At 38.2% G+C, this 20422-nt stretch overlaps 1 pseudogene; it reads left to right on the plus strand.

Moving 5' to 3' along the window:
• Nucleotides 1-1357: 1357 nt before the first annotated feature.
• LOC109679540 (deuterosome assembly protein 1-like) overlaps nt 1358-20422 on the plus strand; it is a 67735-nt pseudogene continuing 48670 nt past the window's right edge.

Genomic DNA, 20422 nt, shown 5'->3' on the forward strand with positions numbered 1-20422 from the left:
TCATCAGCACTGAAATGACCCACTTACCTAATGTGGGCGTTGGTGTGTCCCTCACATGTCCAGCTCCCTAGGGAAGGTCTCCACTTGTTTGAAGGAGAACCCTGCACTGGGAGCACCTAGCAGTCTGTCTTCTTGCCCGCTTTCCTTTCTGGAGTCCTCTCTGTGACCTCCTTAGACCCAGATGTTGTCACCCATGTGGCTTTTAGTGCCCAATGCCTTAAACTTAGGCTGTGATGCCCATGTCCAAACGATTTCCTCTAACAGACAGCCCACTGAGTTCCCCTCTTTGAGGAGCAGCACTGTAGCCCACTTGTCCTCTGGGATCTGGTCCTATTTAGATTAGACTTGCTTTCCTGTGCCTCACAGGCATGACTGACACCCATTTTGCTTCTGTCAGTCCTCCCCCAGTTATGATGCGGGTCAGTACACATGTACTTACTTGTAAGAGCATTAATCCTTATACTAAAGCTTAATCATTTTTTCAGAATTAGCATATTCCCTACAATTAGCCCACTCAAAAAAAAAGGTTATAGATAGTTATAGTTAATACCTATAGTAAGCAGTTATAGTACCTATTAGATTCCTTTTCTGGCCCTGTAGAATTTGGAATTTACTCATGATTGCATAAAAGTATATCATCAGACTGCTTTTTAAAAAAATTATTGTCCCTTTATGAAAAAACAATCAGGTATTTTGCATGAATTCATTGTGGAAATTCTTACTAATGAATCTGGAACTTATTAGTCAAATACTTAATATAATCCACTTGAGGTCTCAAAAGAAAGATAGTTTTGATAGTTTGCAAAGTATTATAACACTGTTCTCATTTCATTATCAGATGTTACTGTGGAATGTACATGTGACCATGACTATTGGCATATAACATATTGCACTTTCTAGTTTTTATTTTTGTGATGATGTTTAAAAAACATATAAGTTATACCTATATGTTCAAAGTGACATAGCATTCTAACAATTACACAGATTAATGTATAATTGATATGCAGTGAGTATAACCAGAAACTCTCCATAAATCAGTGGGTCTTTGATTACTTGTTACTTCTGACACAAGTAATTATTTTATTAAAATAACATATCAAAAGTTATGACCTTAATTTAAGACAAAAAAAATAAAAATAAAAAAGGTTATTTTTTAAAATTAAGTGTATGTACACTATTAGTTCTGAAATTACTTTTAGTTTTAATTTTAAAAATTAGTATCTAGCTTTTGGACTTTTTCCTAAATAATTGAACAATTTGAGGAAATGACCAAGCTATGAAGTATAGTAGTTTTTCTTGCCCTCACATTTCATTCTTTTAAAATGTATTCTGCTTTTCTATAATTGCTAGAGCGTCCCCTTGAGAGGCTGAGCTTCAGGAACTAATGGAACAAATTGACATTATGGTAAGCAACAAAAAATTGGACTGGGAAAGGAAGATGCGGGCTTTGGAGACACGACTGGACCTTCGCGATCAAGAGCTGGCAAATGCACAGACGTGCTTGGATCAGAAAGGCCAAGAGGTACCAACTACCTGTGTGAATGAAGTACAGCCTGTCAGACTCTCTCAAATGGTGTTTACCCACCAGGCTACGTTTTCCACTATGGATACTTTTCTTAGGCATCAGCATTAAACATTTATCACTTAAAATTCCGTCAGCCAGTAGTATATTACAGGTATGATATCAAATCAGTCCATAGACATTTACTGGTAAAGACAGAGCTATAGTGTGTGTGCCATCTACAAAAGTAAACATTTAATATACATGTGAAACAAATATTGTTTGAATTATTTTACTGCTATAGAAACAAAGAAGTGGTCGAAAGTAGACAAAACCATGTCTTTGTTAGAGCAGAGTTCAAGGCATTATTTACCTCTTCTGATCCGGTAGAAGAATATTTCCTGAAAATTAGATGTCAAGAATTGATTGTAGGAGCTGGGGCATGGCTCAATGGTAGAGCACTTACCTAGCAAGTGCAAGGTCCTGAGTTCAAACCCCAGTACCATATAAATAACAAGAAAATAGATAGGCAGTATTTAAAAAAGAAAGAAGTGATTGTAGAACAAAGGAGACCAGACTTGGAAAATGTGTGTGCGTGTGTGCCTGAAGCGCCCACTGAGGGAGTGCCCCCAGCCGCTGCAGGGCTGGTCACTGCCAGTCTGCTGCCTCTAGAAGAATGAGTGAAAGCTCTCTGACCTACAGAGTCCTGGAAAATCATCGGGCTTAGTTAACATGGACTTCATGTCTCTGGATTTTTCTTTTGGATGAGGCATAAGAGAAATGTTTACTAATCATATATTAAAACATCATCAGTTAACATACTTATCAGCCATATTTCTACCTTTATTGGCTTTTTGGTGGAACTTAGTTTTTGGCATTGCTAGCTATGTTCCTGGTTGCTTCAGTCATTGTTATCTAGTTTCCCCTCACAATCAAGGCAGGCCACCAGTCCTGGCATATGCAAGGACTTTTTCTCTCACTTCTATTCCGTAATGACACAGGCATGTAAACACATGGCTTCCCTATAATTAAGTAGACAAATTCAATAAGCCAAATCCTTAACAACTGTTCTTCATGGTACCCACTAAAGCAGAGCTGGCCTTGCAGACAGTGGAGCCTAAAAAGAAAAACAAATATGAATTGTGCTAGTAGAAGTTTTGCCTGAGTGAGGATGGCACAGCTTCCCCAAAAGATAGTGCAAAGTAAATTCTAACTCTTCATTTAAAACGTGTTAGTGATAAGGATCTTTTGTTCAGCAGCCACATGCACTGTCCTAATGCGTACCTCGAAGAATAGTGCTAGTGGTGTTTGGACTTTGTGAATTTAATTATTGATAGCTATTTTAAGAACCACAGCACAAATATTTATTCTTGGTTTGGCACATGGTTTTATTTGTATTGTGCTTCTCTTCTGTACATTTTCTGATTTTGTCAGGCAAAATTTAGAAAAACCAAAATTAAATTTGATTTTTCATGTAGGTGGGATTACTTCGACAGAAGTTGGACAGTCTAGAAAAATGTAATTTGGCTATGACTCAGAATTATGAAGGACAACTACAAGCCCTAAAAGCTCAAGTAAGAAAACGTATTAAAATTTAATATTATGCATTGATGTATACTTTGGCCTGTAAAACTGTCTTAATTTTATTTAAGCTGCTTGTTTTCAATGCAAGCAAAAGTCTTTGTATTTTAATCACATTCAACCCTGTCTTTTGCTATTTTATGTATGCTGATTTTTTCTCTCTTACTAGATTGTTAGCTCCATCTGTCTTCTGTGCCCTTCGCTGTTATTACACTGCTAGATAAACAGCTTTCTGTTTCTCCGTAGACTTACTTATTAATTAAATTATAATCCATAGCTATATGACAACAACAAAAAACAATTAGCTTTTGTGATTATTGCTACCTAACAGAAATGCCCTTAACTCTACAGCAGTTTAAAATATGTAAGTTTGCTGTTATGAAATAGGTAATTGAAAGAATAAAACTGGCTGTACTTGGTGGGATAGTTCATAGGTGACCATGCTTGTGCTGCAGCACGTGACAGATACTGATTTCTGTCTTACTCATCCCTGTAGCTTCCCACTGTGCTGGCAAGGTCACCTCCTCTCCTTCAGATATCACACAGGACAGTAATCACCTGAGCATCTCAGATGCAGATGCTGTATCGTTGCTTAACCTTGTAAGTGAATCAAAATGGGGAATATGGTTTGGTTATGAAATTACACTTTATAACCAACTTTTCTTGGACTGCGAAGATTTCACATGTGAGAATCTAGATAAAGAAGCCCAAAGTAGTTAGTGCTCCTCTATAAGTACATTTTCAGGGAAGAGATTCATCCATTAAGACTGGAATATAAAGCATTGGATGTCACTTAATTGGTATGATCTTCTGAGACTAGCTTAATCTTTCTAGACATTTCACCTGCAATTCAGTTAACTGCCACTAAACTGCAGGTTGGATTATTAAACTACATACAGTTTTTTCCTGGCCAAGTTTCATGCATTTAAAATTTTAAGTCAATCAACTTTGTTTTTCCCTACAGATAACATAAATAAATCAGTAACAGAAATAAATATCAAATACAATGTATACTTGTATTTAGACTTCTGCTTCTGAAAAGACAACTAGATGTACTTTTCTCTATCTTCCTACTAAATGCAGTTAAAAATCCTAGACATTATTTATTAAACAACATAAGAAGACAGTAGAAAGTGGAAAGAAGGGACAGACTGTTTAGGAACCTTAGGAACCAAAACAATGACACGGGGGTGAGTTCACTGGGATTTTTTTTTTTTTTGTTTCACACACTCCAGACTGCTTAACACAGAAGTAAGCAACCGAGACACATCAGTAGGTACAAACAAATTCACAAAAAGAGCCCTAAAGAAGGTCTGTTGTCTCTAACCAAAAGACCAGGAAGGAGATGTCTAAAAAGATAAAACATTTGTAGATAATAACCACTCTGCTCCAGCCAAACACCACAGAAAAAAATATAACTCCACCTCCACCAATTTAGCAGTGGACTTCCACCCTCTCCAAGCTAGAACAAGGTAGCCCAGGCCCTCCGCTTGAGAGGTGCCTGGAAGACTGGGTAGGGAGACAAGGCCTTCCCTAGCCAATGGGATCAGTGAGAACCATGTGGAGCCTGGGTTTATATGCCAGCCATTTTGTAATGAGCTGCCTCTCCCCTTACTCTCTAAGGTGGTATCAGAGGAAGCCTTGTGGAGAGTCTCCACAGCATAGTAGTAACAAGGCCATTCCTCACCTCCACTACAGTATCACTGAAAGCCACGTGAGAAGCAGTGACAAGGCATCCATGCCCCTCCACTTACAGCAATGTCAGCCAAAGACCTGTGGGGAGGCCAAACTCCTACTCAGTGGCAATAAGGAGCACCTGCCCCTGGGTACCAACTGAAGGCAAGTTAAGCTCTGGACCTCCACTGCCATGTGGCAGTAACAAGACGGCCCTCCATTTTCCCTGCCAAGATTTGTCAGAAAAGGCCTGCTAAAACACAATATTTAATTAAAACTCAGAGTCTCATGACATAATATCCCCAAATGTCCATGTTTCAGTAGGAGGTCTATTATGATAGCAAGAAACAGGAAGATCTTTAATGAGAAAGCATAACCAACAGATGCCAGTGCCAAGGTAGCACAGATGTAAGAAGTAAATGAAAGATGAGGACTTTAAAGCAGATATTATAAAAATGCTTCAATGAGCAATTAAAAACATGCTTGAAATTAGGGAAAAATTAGAAAACTCTAGAAAAGAAATGATACTTTCTAACTGAAAAATACAATAATCCAAAAATTCAGTGGAAGGGCTCAGAAGTAAGATAGAGAAGAAAAGGAAAAGATCCATTACTTCATAGATAGTACAAGAGAAACTGCCTGATGTGAGCAATAGAAAGACTAAAATTCATGTCATCGAATCCCAGAAGGAGAGGAGAAAGGGGGTAAAAAAAGTATTGAAATAATGCCTATAAAGTTCCAAAATTTGGCAAAAATGGAAACCTGTAGATTCAAGACGCTGAGTCAACCTCCAACAGGATAAACCCAAGGAAATGTATGGCAAACACACTACAGTCAAAGTTCCCAAAACAAAAACAAATAATAAGCCTTGGAGGCAGCAAGAGAGAAATGACATCTTACTTATGCGCATAGATTTCACATCCCAAATCATGGAGGCCAAGGAAGTGGCACAATGTATTTCAAGAGCTGAAAAACAGAATTATCAACCAAGAATGCTATGTTCAGCAAAAATATCCTTTAGGAATGAAGGAGAAATCAAGACATTGTCAAAAGAAGTAAAACTGAGAGCATTTGTCACCAGAAGACTTATCCTAAAACAATGGCTAAAAGGAAGTTCTCTTTACAGAAAAGAAATGATAAAGAAGGAATCTTGAGACATCAGAAATGAAAAAGAAAACAGGACAAAGTGAAAACAAGAATAAATGGCAATAAACTTGCCTTCTGTTCTTTAATTTTCTAAATTGCTGGCTTAAAAAAACTATAATGGGCTGGCAGAGTGACTTTAAGTGGTAGAGAACATGCCTAGCATGTGGTCCTGAGTTCAAACACCAGTACCACCAAAAAATGCATAACAATGTCTATAATGTGTGTAGAGGAAATACTTAGGACAATTATGTTATAAATTGGAAGGATAAAGAACAGTAAGATTTCTACATTTGAATTGAGAAAATACCAATGCCAGTAGACTGCGATAAATCACGTAAGTACCGTGTAATACCAAGACAACCGCTAAAACTACAGAAAGATGTACATCACAATAAAGTCCAAGGAAAAGAAGAATGTGAAAACAGAAATCCCAAACTGCAGAAAAAACAGAAAACAAAACAAGAAAGTCAAGCTTAAACTTAACAAATCAATAATTACATTAAATAGAAATTGTCTAAATAAACCAATTAAAATAAAGTAATAGAGGAGTAAATTTTTTAAATGACCCAACTCTATGCTCTGTTCCAGACACTCACTTCAACTATAGTTAAATAGGCAAGCTGTAAGTAAAAAGATTGAAAAATATGCATGCAAATATTAAGAGAAAACACAAGTGGTTCCAGGATGATTCAGTGGAAAAAGACAAGTCTTTTCAACAAATGCACAGGGACAACCAGATATCCACATGCTAAAGAATTAGGTTGGGCCCTTGCCTTAAACCTTGATAAAAATGCAAAAGCTAAGTCTATAAAATTTGTAGAGGAAAACATGGGAGCAAACCTTTGTGACCTTGTATTAGGCAATGGTTACTTACGTATTCACAAACAACAAAAATATTAGATAAACTTGACTATCAGAATTTTTCAAGCTTCAAAGAGCACCATCTGCAGAATGAAAAACAGCATACAGAATGGAAAAAATATTTGTAAATCGTGTATAATATAAAAATAACATTCACTGCTTGTATTCATTTTCTGTTGCTATGATAAAATACCTGAGGCTGAGCATTTTTAAGAGGTTTAATGTAGCTCACAGTTTTGGAGACTGAAAGTCCTAGATCAGAAAACCCCATAACCTCCCTGTTTGGCCCCTCGTGGGGGCTCCTCTGACTGTTAGAATACAGTTGATGACATGACAGTGGCGAGAATTTGTATGAGCGTAATCACATGTCAAGACAGGAAGCTAGAGAGACTCAGGAGTCAGACTTGCTCTTTTTATAACAGCCCACTCTCTCAGAAAGTAACAACGGTCTGATGAAACTACAATAATGCCTTCCAAGTATAGCAACCCAATGACAAGATCGCCTGTTAGGCACTACCTGCTAAAGGCTCCGCCACCTCTCAACAGCACACACTGAGAACCAATTCTCGGCAATGAGCTTTTGTATGTGGGACACACTCTGACCAAATCCAAGCCATAGCTCACTGATCAACAATAAAAAGACAGATTTGAATAGACAGCTCTCCAATAAGATACATGGATGGTCAATAAGCACATGCAAAACTACTGAACACCACTAGTCATTAGGGAAACATAAATCAGAGCCACAGTGAGAAGCCCCCCGCACACCTTGGGGAAGGCTGTAATAAAAACACTATCAAGTGTTGATGAGGATACGGGGAAACTGCAACCCAGTACATCGTGAGCAGGTATATGAAGTGGGGCGCCCCTCGGGAAAACAGTTCAGCAGATTCTGCAAAAGTTAGAGTTCCTATAGAATGCAGCAGTTCCACTCCTAAGTATAAATTCATGAGGAATGAAAGCACATAGCCACACAAAAACTTGCATGTTCTTCATACTTTCCCTGAAGTGAAAGAACTCAAATGCCCAACAACTGATGAATGGTAAACAAACCGTGGTATATACATGCAATGGAATCTGTTCAGGTGAATTTTAGGGTAAGTGAAATACATTTCATAAGAAATCATATGAGGCAAAAAATGCAAAAGTAGCTACTTTAATATCAGATAAAGTAGACACAATTATTCATAACTTTATTTGTAATAGGCAAAAGCTGGAAACAAAGTCTCAGTATGTAAATGGTTAAACACACTGTGATGCATTCATACAATGAAATACTCAGCACTAAAGAGGAATCACTAATGATATGGGCGTGGACCTTGAGGACATTAAGCCGAATGAAAAGCTCCAATCGCAGAGGGTCATATACACATTATGTACTATTTTATAATATTCCCAAGATGACAGTTACCAAAATGGAAAGACATTACTGGTTACCAGAAACTAGGAGCAGGAGGACGAGGGGGATGTGTGTGGCTCTCAGCAGGTAGCAGGAGATTGACCTTTGTGATGATAGAATAGTTCTGTGAATCTCTCTCACTATCTCTCCCTCTCTCTCTCTCTTTCTCTCTCTTGGTGCCCCTGACCTCATGTAAGCTGTGCCCCTGAGCTACACCTCTGGCCTGAGTTCTGTATCTTGGTTTGATTGTGGTCGCTCAGCTCTACGCGTGATAAATGGCCGAGGGTATACACACAGATATAGGACCGATTTCAAATTGTTGGGTTTGATAATGTACGGTAGTTCATTAAGATGTACACATGTGGAGAAACTTGTGAAATGGGCCCAGAACCTCTCTGTGTAACTTTGCAACTTCCTTGGAACCTGTAGCTATTTCAGCATAAAAAGTATAACTAAAATACATTTGGAAGCAGATATATGGAAATTTCCTCAGTGCTGCTTATAGAAGTGTTACCTTTTACATCAACTATTCAGTTTCTTAGTTAAGGTCTATGCTGGTTATTTTATTATTTTTAATTAGCCACTGTTTACAAGATAGTTAAATGATGAAAACCAAGAGGTAGCTCACCTGCCCACGTGTCTACCCAGTGCAATGGAGGAAATGCAGCAGACACATTGAGTCTCTCTCTCCTCCTTGGCTTCATCGTCATCATTTTTTTCTATGTTGTCTTAAGCTGGTTATTTTATATATTGAGTTGCCAAAATTAAAATTGTCAACACAAGATGGCACTAAATAAAAGTAAGAAAAAAATGTTTTAATTGTGAACTTTGCTATATATGGTTAAGACAAAACTGAACAAAACATTTATCAAGTGAATCGTTATTTAAGTGTGAAGTCAATGAAGTCCCAAATTTACATCAAGGCCAAATCCTGTTCAGCTTCAGTAATTTAATTTTAATAAACGGTTCTGTCTCACTAATTGGAACAGTTAAGCTTTATTGAACTTTGTCATCATGCCTTAAATTTTCAGAGATACACAAGAAGAAGCATGGTGAGCTCAAGCTAGAAAGAAATGCTGATAGTAAAATGTTAGTGTTTTTCTATTACAGTTTTCTAAGCTAACAAGCAACTTTGAAAAACTGAGATTACATCAGATGAAGCAAAACAAAGCTCACCGAAAAGAGTTTCCTCACAGAGAAGACATGCCGTTTGAACTGAGCAATTTGAGCCAAAAATTAGAGGTGAGATATGTTTTCTTAGTTTCTTCAGGCGTCATAAAGATTGATTTCATGGGGGGCACTGAGGTGTCAGTTTCTAGTGCATGCGGAGGCGTGCACATGGTGGTAACAAACACCATTGCCAACCATCCTCTGTTGAGTACAGTTTCCTCCCTTCCAGCACTTCATGAATTCAAACATCACTTTGATTTATGCATCTTTTATATATATCAGTATTTTGGGAGAGCCGAAAAACGTTCAAAGAAACTGCAGCTGTTGAGTGAAATTGAAGGACACCCCTGGGGTCAGTTACAGCACATATCTAATAAATCTTTTAATGGCCATTTAACTCTTAGGCACTTAAATCCTAAGGTAGCCTCACAATAGTGTTCAGAGCAGGACTTGACGTTTCAGGGTTTTCTTTAAAGGCATAGCGCAACTCCAATTAAGTTGCTCTATTTCACCCAGAATGTCTGAAATCTTAGTTTGCTGTGTCACAGATGCCCTTATTCTCAGCTTTTTAACTTTCCAGCTTAGAAAACAAACACCGACTCTTTTCCTTCCCTATATGTGGGGAGCAGATTAAAGCCTATGAGAACTGGACACAAGCAAATCAAGATGCAGTTAATTTCTTTTACATGTAGGCAGAGATAGGCACAGCCCCTGCCATGAAACAGGGAAAGGCAGAAGAGCTTCATCTCCTAAGTTGCGTTCAGAGAAGCAGGAACACACGTTTCTCCTGTTGCAATGTCACACCCCTTCCTGTGGCTCCACCCAGTTTTCTGCTTTAAAAGACCCCTAAAGGAGGAAGAGGGGCTTTTGCTTTTTGGGGCTTTACTTTGGGCTTTTGGACTTTTTGCTTGGCTTTTGGCTTTTTGCTTTGGGGGGCTTTTCGCTTTTGAATACTGGGAGGAAGCTTTTACTTTGGGCCTTTTGGTGAAGGAAGCTTTTGGAAGGGAAAAGAATTATTGAAGGGAAAAATTGCTGAAGGGAAAAGAGTTGTTGAAGGGAAAATGCTAAAGAGGGGTTGATAGAAAGTCTGCACCCAGAACTTTAACAGAACTTTAACAGAAAGCAAGGCTGAGAAAGAACTTCATACATAGACCTTAGGAGAGCTAAAGAAAAGCCAAAGAGAACATGGGACAGTGCACAGTGCAAGTCTTAAGGACGAGACCTTAAGAGTTAGGTATGTGCAGTTTTGTGGCTGCTGGTTTGCAAGTTTGAGCACTGAGGCTTTGAGAGAGATGGGATAGTGCAAGCCTGGGGGCAAAAGACTTGAAGGGCAATTAAGCTAAAGATAAGCTAAGAGCAAACATGGGACAGTGGGAGCCTAAGGAAAGAGGTTTTAAGCAAGGTTTTAAAGAAGACTTTAGAAGCAAGATTTTAAAGAACTACAAGAAGTAAGGCCTTAAAAAATCAAGATAGAGAAAAGAAGCAATGAGGGTTGTGCATTTCCAGCCGAGTGTACAACACACCTGACCCCAGCTTTCTGTCTGTCTGTCTATCCTGTGTCTTTTCTCAAATCTCCAGTCGCCCCCAGTTAAACCCAGTTAGGTCCAGAAATAACCAAGGAGCACGAGAGAAAGCCTCGCTCCAGCAAGGGAGGGAGTGCGAGAAACAGCACCCCCTTCAGCTATATGCTTTAATATCCCTGCTGCAGGTTATGAGTGGCTCATGGATTCTACCATAAAATCCTATAGTCTGACTTCAGCAGGGCTTCCCACCTATAGATAGATAGTGCTGCTGTCTGTCTGTCTATCTATTGGCAGTACTGGGGTTTGAACTCAGAGCCTTGCGCTTGCTAGGCAGGTGCTCTACCCCTTGAGCCACATCCCCTGCCCTTACCGGCTTTAGTTAGTTTTTTGAATAGGGTCTCACTTTTTGCCTGGGTTGGCTTCAGACAGCAATATTCCTATGTATGCCTCCTACATAGCTTGGTCTACAGCTGTGAGGCACTATGCCCGACATATTTGTTGAGATAGAGGTCTCAATTTCTTTCATTCTTCTCAAACCCTAAACTGCAGCACCACCATCCCCAGCCAACAATCCTATTTATCCTACTTATTGTCTGGTAATGGTTTTCCACCTTTCAATGACAAAGATTAGAGACTTTTAGGAACTTTTGGGCTGGCCTTTCTCTTACTTTTCATATTGCACCCCAGATCTGCCCTTTGTCTTTCCTCCTGTCTAGTTGTCTTGGTCCCGTTTCATGTATCCCATCATACTCTTCCATTAACTGTATTTCTGCCCCAAATATCTTTAATACCAGAGAAAAATAAGGTCTGGGATCATAGCCCTTAAGCTACACTATTGCAGAAACTTTGTAGGAAGTCCTGGGTTTTCTCTTTAGAAGTCCTGCAAATTTTACATCTTGCAGGGTAATATTTGAAATTCCAAAAGCCCCACAATCCCAAACCTTATTGAATATTGGCATAATGCCACAGGTGGAAGATTCCACACCTGATCTCATGTAAGTTACAGTCAAAACACAGGCACACTAAAAATATTGTATAAAATTAGCTTCGAGCTAGTGTGTGTAAGGTACGTGGGAAACAAATGAATTTTGTGTTTCAGCTTGGGTTGCATCTCTAAGGTGTCTCATTGTGTGCAGGCAAATATTCCAGAATCTGAAACACTCTAGTCCCAGCATTTCAGATAAGGGATGCTCAGTCGTAGTCACAGATCCAACATGCTGATTTGATACATTTTTGCTTAGCTGTTTTCCTACTAGGTTAAAGAGTGAACTTACTTTTTCTCCCTCAGGACCCAGACACACAAATGAAAGGAGCCCTTTAAATGAATAATGTTCTTCAATTTGTGTTTGTCTCCCCACTTTTCAAAGGAATTTAGAGCAAAATCAAGAGAATGGGACAAGCAAGAGATACTATATCAGACGCACCTGGTTTCTTTAGATGCTCAACAAAAACTACTGTCTGAAAAAGGTAATCAATTTCAGGTAAATTATCTAACACTTTTCTCTAAATTAGAAAAAATAGAGGCTAAATATTGCCATCTTTGCCATTCAGCATGTAATTTATTTACAAATTGAAACATAAATGTAAGGAAAATAACCAGAGTAAGTCCACTGGTGGGTACAATCACCAACACTTGTAATCTCTAATGACAAATATAGTCTACACGTCTGAAAGCATGATGCTATTAAAAATTCCACTGTATGTCTTCATTCGGGCATGGTGGTTCACGCCTATAATCCTACCACTCAGGAGGCAGAGATCAGAGGATCACAAGGTTGAAGCCATCCTGAGCAACATAGTGAGACCCTGTCTCAAAAACTCACAAAAACTTCTCTTCTGCGTGGTCTGTTCATGCTCTGCTTGTTTTCCTTTTGTGGCATTTGTACTTCTTATTGATGTGTGGAAGTAGTATACATAAGGAATCATTAAACCTTTTTATGTGTGTTAGCAAACTTTTTCCCTACAATTCATTTCATTCTGTTTTGCTTATTTTTGGTCATAAAGACATTTTTCAACTAGAGCATAATTGAATTCATAAATCTTTTCTTTTGGCAGCTTCTAGATTTTCTTTCTTGCTTAGTAAGATTTTTCTACCTCTCTTTTCTACCCTTCCCTACTCTACAATTTAGCAGTAAGATTATAAAAATACATTTTGTACTGCCTGAAATTGAGGTTTTTAGAACAAACAGCACTGCATTCTTCAAGCCCAACTCCATTGTTACAAAACATACTTAAAGAACTGGAGGTGTAGCTTAAGTGGTAGAGCACCTGCCTAATAAGCCCAAGGCCCTGAGTTCACACTCCAGTACCACCAAAAAAAGATATTTTATTGATTCTTTCATTCTTTTATTCTGTGTAAGTTTAAATATAATGTTCTTCACTTAATTCATTCAGTTCTCATATTTCTCAGAAACAGGTGCAAAATTACCAAACTCAACTAAATGGTAAAAAACAGTGCACTGAAGACAGCAGCTCTGAAATGCCTCATTTGGTTTGTGAAGCGGATTCCAGTTGTGAAACCAAAGAAAGAGATGAATTCATCATTGAAAAATTAAAGTCAGCTGTGAGTGAAATAGCACTAAGCAGGAACAAGCTACAAGATGAAAATCAGAAGCTCTTACAGGAACTCAGAATGTACCAAAGACAGTGCCAGCTGGAGAATTACTTTTAATTTTCCTGTGGATTGTGTAAGTGCTGAATCGGCAGGGATAGGATTAGAAAGCTGGCATTCTGTCACACGTGTAAGTCAGTTCATACTTTCTCTTAGTAAGTAATTCTCATGAGTAGATTCAGTAATGACGCAGATACCTCACCGCGCTGGAGTGCACTTTGGTTCTGCAGCAGAATGATAGTAGTTATCACTAGTGCATGGTAACACAGTCACATACAGACCCCATGCCTAAAAGCAGACCTGCTAACCATACACCTGCCTCTGTCCCCATGCCTCGTAACTCCCGGGAATCCTGGGTTAGAGATAGAGGATATCATGAAAGGTTAAGCAATCTAATAACCTCAGTGAGAGGCTTGGGAGGGTAACTCCTTCTGATTCTTCACTGGTATCTTGATGTATTAGCTTTCCATCACTATAACAAAACACCTGAAATAATCAGTTTATAAAGATATAAAAGGTTTATTTTGCTTATAGTTTTGGAATTCTAGTCCACTATTGGTTGACCCTATTGCTTTGGGCCTATGGTAGGGCAGAACTTGATGTTAGAAATATGTGATAGAATAAAGCCACTCACTTCATGACCAGGAAACAAGTCACACCCCCATTGACTTCAAGGCTTCTCACTCTGCTCACATCCCTAGGGTTCAGCAACTTCCCAGCAGTGCCACCCTATGCACCAAACCTTTGGGAGACATTTAATGTCCAAACTATAGCACCGATCATAATCACCTACCAAGCAGTAGTCTAGAATTTGTTTTTAGGTAACCTTAACATTGTAGATGTAATAGATCATTTATCCAAATACTTTTTTGTCTTTCTGTTTCTTGTAATCATTAGGAAAATTCTAAAGTATCCATCAAAATTGGCCATTGCTGACTTCCTAACAGTGAAAGAATTATTTATATTTTACTCCTCTGCTTGAGACATTCTGTGGTTTTTCTCTCTCATTCTCAGTTTTTTTATCTCCTACCTCCAAACATTCAGCTACTTACTACCATTTCTTTATGCAATTGGTCCATCCTTGGCCACACTCTCTTCCCTACCCATCCTACAATACACTTTTTGAAGTCACTATCTGAGCAGACTTCCAATTCCCTAAGACATTCCACGCCAATATCTTCTGCCACTTAAACTGTGAGTATCTTTTCTTAGTCCTGAGCCAGCTCGTCATCTCCCATGCTACCACGTTATGTATGGATTCACCCTCAAGCTTCTTTCTGTGCCAGCATCTGCTGTTCTCTGTCCCTCTGCCCCACATTTGAGAACACAAGGTTTCCAGGTCCTCATTCATTTGTTTTTTTGAGCTTCCATATGTTTTATCTCGCTTTACCAATTATTGGTCCAGGCATGACTCAAGGGTTAGAGTGCTTACATAACACAATAAAATTATCAAAAGTTGTGCGTTTTACATTTATACAGTACTGTCATCTAATCCCCAAGTCTTTTTTTTAAATTATTTTATTATTCATATGTGCATACAAGGCTTGGGTCATTTCTCCCCCCTGCCCCCACCCCCTCCCTTACCACCCACTCCGCCCCCTCCTTCTCCCCCCCCAATACCCAGCAGAAACTATTTTATCCTTATTTCTAATTTTGTTGTAGAGAGAGTATAAGCAATAATAGGAAGGAACAAGGGTTTTTGCTGGTTGAGATAAGGATAGCTATACAGGGCATTGACTCACATTGATTTCCTGTGCGTGGGTGTTACCTTCTAGGTTAATTCCTTTTGATCTAACCTTTTCTCTAGTACCTGTTCCCCTTTTCCTATTGGCCTCAGTTGCTTTAAGGTATCTGCTTTAGTTTCTCTGCGTTAAGGGCAACAAATGCTAGCTAGTTTTTTAGGTGTCTTACCTATCCTCACCCCTTCCTTGTGTGCTCTCGCTTTTATCATGTGCTCATAGTCCAATCCCCTTGTTGTGTTTGTCCTTGATCTAATGTCCACATATGAGGGAGAACATACGATTTTTGGTCTGTTATGCCAGGCTAACCTCACTCAGAATGATGTTCTCCAATTCCATCCATTTACCAGCGAATGATAACATTTCATTCTTCTTCATGGCGGCATAAAATTCCATTGTGTATAGATACCACATTTTCTTAATCCATTCGTCAGTGCTGGGGCATCTTGGCTGTTTCCATAACTTGGCTATTGTGAATAGTGCTGCAATAAACATGGGTGTGCAGGTGCCTCTGGAGTAACCTGTGTCACAGTCTTTTGGGTATATCCCCAAAAGTGGTATTGCTGGATCAAATAGTAGATCAATGTTTACCTTTTTAAGTAGCCTCCAAATTTTTTTCCGGAGTGGTTGTACTAGATTACATTCCCACCAACAGTGTACGAGGGTTCCTTTTTCCCCACATCCTCGCCAACACCTGTTGGTGGTGGTGTTGCTAATGATGGCCATTCTAACCGGTGAGGTGGAATCTTAGTGTGCATTTCCTTTATTGCTAGAGATGGTGAGCATTTTTTCATGTGCTTTTTGGCCATTTGAATTTCTTCTCTTGAGAAAGTTCTGTTTAGTTCACTTGCCCATTTCCTTATTGGTTCATTAGTTTTGGGAGAATTTAGTTTTTTAAGTTCCCTATATATTCTGGTTATCAGTCCTTTGTCTGATGTGTAGCTGGCAAATATTTTCTCCCACTCTGTGGGTGTTCTCTTCAGTTTAGAGACCATTTCGTTTGATAAACAGAAGCTTTTTAGTTTTATGAGGTCTCATTTACCTATGCTATCTCTTAGTTGCTGTGCTGCTGGAGTTTCGTTGAGAAAGTTCTTAACTATATGTACTAACTCCAGAGTATTTCCTACTCTTTCCTGTATCAACTTTAGAGTTTGTGGTCTGATATTAAGATCCTTGATCCATTTTGAGTTAATCTTGGTATAGGGTGATATACATGGATCTAGTTTCAGTTTTTTGCAGACTTCTAACCAGTTTTCTCAGCAGTTTTTGTTGAAGAGGTTGCTATTTCTCCATCGCATATTTTTAGCTCCTTTGTCAAAGACAAGTTGGTTATAGTTGTGTGGCTTCAAATCTGGGTCCTCTATTCTGTTCCACTGGTCTTCATGTCTGTTTTTGTGCCAGTACCATGCTGTTTTTATTGTTATTGCTTTGTAATATAGTTTGAAATCAGGTATCGTGATACCTCCAGCATTGTTCTTTTGACTGAGTATTGCCTTGGCTATTCGTGGCCTCTTGTGTTTCCATATAAATTTCATGGTAGATTTTTCAGTCTTTTTAATGAATGTCATTGGACTTTTGATGGGAATCGCATTAAACATGTAGATTACTTGAGGGAGTATGGACATTTTTACTATGTTGATTCTACCAATCCCTGAGCATGGGAGATCTCTCCACTTTCTATAGTCTTCCTCAATCTCTTTCTTCACAAGTGTATAGTTTTCCTTGTAGAGGTCTTTCACATCTTTTGTTAGGTTTACACCTAGGTATTTGATTTTTTTTGAGGCTATTGTAAATGGAATTGTTTTCATTCATTTTCAGTTTGCTCATTGTTAGTGTATAGAAATGCTAATGATTTTTCTGTGTTGATTTTATATCCTGCTACCTTGCTATAGCTATTGAAGATGTCTAGAAGCTTCTGAGTAGAGTTTTTTTGGGTCTTTAAGGTATAGGATCATGTCATCTGCAAATAGGGATATTTTGACAGTTTCTTTACCTATTTGTATTCCTTTTATTCCTTCTTCTTGCCTAATTGCTCTGGCTAGGAATTCCAGTACTATGTTGAATAGGAGTGAAGATAGTGGGGTCCTTGTCTGGTTCCTGATTTTAGAGGGAATGGTTTCAGTTTTTCTCCGTTAAGTATAATGCTGGCTGTAGGGTTGTCATATATACCTTTTATAATGTTGAGGTACTTTCCTTCTATTCCTAATTTTCTTAGAGCTTTTATCATGAAATGGTGTTGGATCTTATCAAAGGCTTTTTCTGCACCTATTGAGATGGTCAAGTGGTTTTTGTCTTTGGTTCTGTTAATGTGGTTTATTACGTTTATTGATTTTCGTATGTTGAACCACCCCTGCATCCCTGGGATGAAGCCTACTTGGTCGTGGTGAATAATCTTTTTGATGTGTTGTTGAATTCGGTTTGCCATTATTTTGTTGAGGATTTTTGTGTCAATGTTCATTAAGGAGATTGGCCTATAGTTCTCCTTTTTGGAGGTGTCTTTGCCTGGTTTTGGGATAAGTGTAATACTGGCTTCATAAAATGTGTTTGGCAGTTTTCCTTCCCTTTCTATTTCGTGGAACAGTTTAAGGAGGGTTGGTATCAGTTCTTCTTTAAAGGTCTGATAGAATTCAGCAGAGAATCCATCAGGTCCTGGACTTTTCTTTTTGGGGAGACTCTTGATTGCTGCTTCAATTTCATTTTGTGTTATAGATCTATTCAGGTGATTAATTTCCTCTTGGTCAGTTTTGGATGATCATATGTATCTAGAAATCTGTCCATTTCATTAAAATTTTCAAATTTATTTGAATAAAGGTTCTCAAAGTAGTCTCTGATGATTTCCTGGACTTCCATGGTGTTTGTTGTTATCTCCCCTTTTGCATTCCTGATTCTACTAATTTGGGTTTTTTCTCTCCTCATTTTACTCAGGTTTGCCAGGGGTGTATTGATCTTGTTTATTTTTTCAAAGAACCAACTTTTTGTTCCAGTAATTCTTTGTATGGTTTTTTTGGTTTCTATTTCGTTGATTTCAGCTCTTATTTTTATTATTTCTCTCCTTCTGTTTCTTTTGGGATTTGCTTGTTCTTGTTTTTCTAGGAGTTTGAGATGTATCATTAGGTTATTAATTTGGGATCTTTCAGTCTTTTTAATACATGCACTCATGGCTATAAACTTTCCTCTCAGGACTGCCTTTGCTGTGTCCCATAGGTTCCTGTGGGTTGTGTTTTCATTTTCATTGACTTCCAGGAACTTTTTAATTTCCTCTTTTATTTCATTGATGATCCATTGTTCATTGAGTAATGAGTGATTTAGTTTCCAGCTGTTTGCATGTTTTTTGTCTTTACTTTTGTTGTTGAGTTCTACTTTCACTGCATTGTGATCAGATAGTATGCACGGTACAATTTCTATTTTCTTATCTTTGCTGAGAATTGCTTTGTGCTCTAAGATATGATCTATTTTTGAGACGGTTCCATGGGCTGCTGAGAAGAATGTATATTGTGTAGAAGTTGGATGACATGTTCTGTAGACATCAACTAGGTCCATTTGATCTATTGTATATTTTAGATCTTGGATTCTTTATTGATTTTTTGTTTGGATGACCTATCTATTGATGATAATGGGGTGTTAAAGTCTCCCACAACCACTGTGTTGGAGTTAATATATGCTTTTAGGTCTTTCAGGGTATGTTTGATGAAATTGGGTGCGTTGACATTGGGTGCATACAGGTTGATGATTATTATTTCCTTTTGGTCTATTTCCCCTTTTATTAGTATGGAATGTCCTTCTTTATCTCGTTTGATCAATGTAGGTTTGAAGTCTACTTTGTCAGAGATAAGTATTGCTAGTGCTGCCTGTTTTCTGGGGCCATTGGCTTGGTAAATCTTCTTCCAGCCTTTCACCCTAAGCCTATGCTTATTTCTGTCGGTGAGATGGGTCTCCTGTAAGCAACAAATTGTTGGATCTTCCCTTTTAATCCATTTTTTCAAGCGGTGCCTTTTGATGGCTGAATTAAGTCTGTTAACATTAAGTGTTAGTACTGATAGGTATGTGGTGATTCGTGTCATTTAGTTGTCTTAGTTGTTTGAAGGTTTGATTGTGTGTACCTAAGTGGAGGTTACTCTCTACTGTGTTGCTTTTTCTCTTCCTGTGGTTTGGTGCTGCCTGTCTTTTCATGGTTAAATTGGTTTCACTTTCTGTGTGCAGAATCCCTTGAAGAATCTTTTGTAGTGGTGGCTTTGTGGTCACATATTGTTTTAGTTTCTGCTTATCATGGAAAACTTTTATTGCTCCATCTATTTTGAATGATAGTTTTACTGGGTAGAGTGTCCTGGGGTTGAAGTTATTTTCATTCAGTGCCCAGAAGATCTCACCCCACGCTCTTCTTTTAATGTTTCTGTTGAGAAGTCTGCTGTGATTTTGATGGGTTTACCTTTGTATGTTACTTGTTTTTTCTCTCTTACAGCCTTCAATATTCTTTCCATAGTTTCTGAACTTGTTGTTTTAATGATGATATGTTGTGGGGTAGTTTTATTTTGATCTGGTCTGTTTGGTGTCCTGGAGGCCTCTTGCATCTTACGGGAATATCTTTCTCTAGATTTGGGAAATTTTCCATTGTTATTTTGTTGAATACATTACGCATTCCCTTCGCTTGCACCTCTTCTCATTCTTCGATGCCCATGATTCTCAAGTTTGGTCTTTTGATGGAGTCGGTGAGTTCTTGCATTTTCTTTTCACAGGTCTTGAGTTGTTTAATTAATAGTTCTTCGGTTTTTCCTTTAATTACCATTTCATCTTCAAGTTCTGAGATTCTGTCTTCTGTTTGTTCTGTTCTGCTGGATTGGCCTTCCGTTTTGTTTTTCAGTTCTGTTTCATTCTTTTTTCTGAGGTTTTCCATATCCTGCGTGGTTTCCTCTTTAATGTTGTCTATTTTTGTCCTGAGTTCATTTATCTGTTTATTCATTGTGTTCTCTGTTTCACTTTGGTGTTTATACAGTGCTTCTATGGTTTCCTTTATTTCTTCTTTTGCTTTTTCAAATTCTCTATTTTTGTTGTCTCAGAATTTCTTGAGTGTCTTCTGTACATTTTGGTTGACCCTATCCAGTATCATCTCTATAAAATTCTAATTGAGTACCTCTAGTATGTCTTCTTTTAAATTATTCTTGTGTGCTTCATTGGTTCCTTTGGCATAGTTTATCTTCATTTTTTTGGAGTCTGGATCTG

The sequence above is a fragment of the Castor canadensis genome, chromosome 1 (assembly GCF_047511655.1).
Source record: "Castor canadensis chromosome 1, mCasCan1.hap1v2, whole genome shotgun sequence".
Taxonomy (NCBI): Eukaryota; Metazoa; Chordata; class Mammalia; order Rodentia; family Castoridae; genus Castor; species Castor canadensis.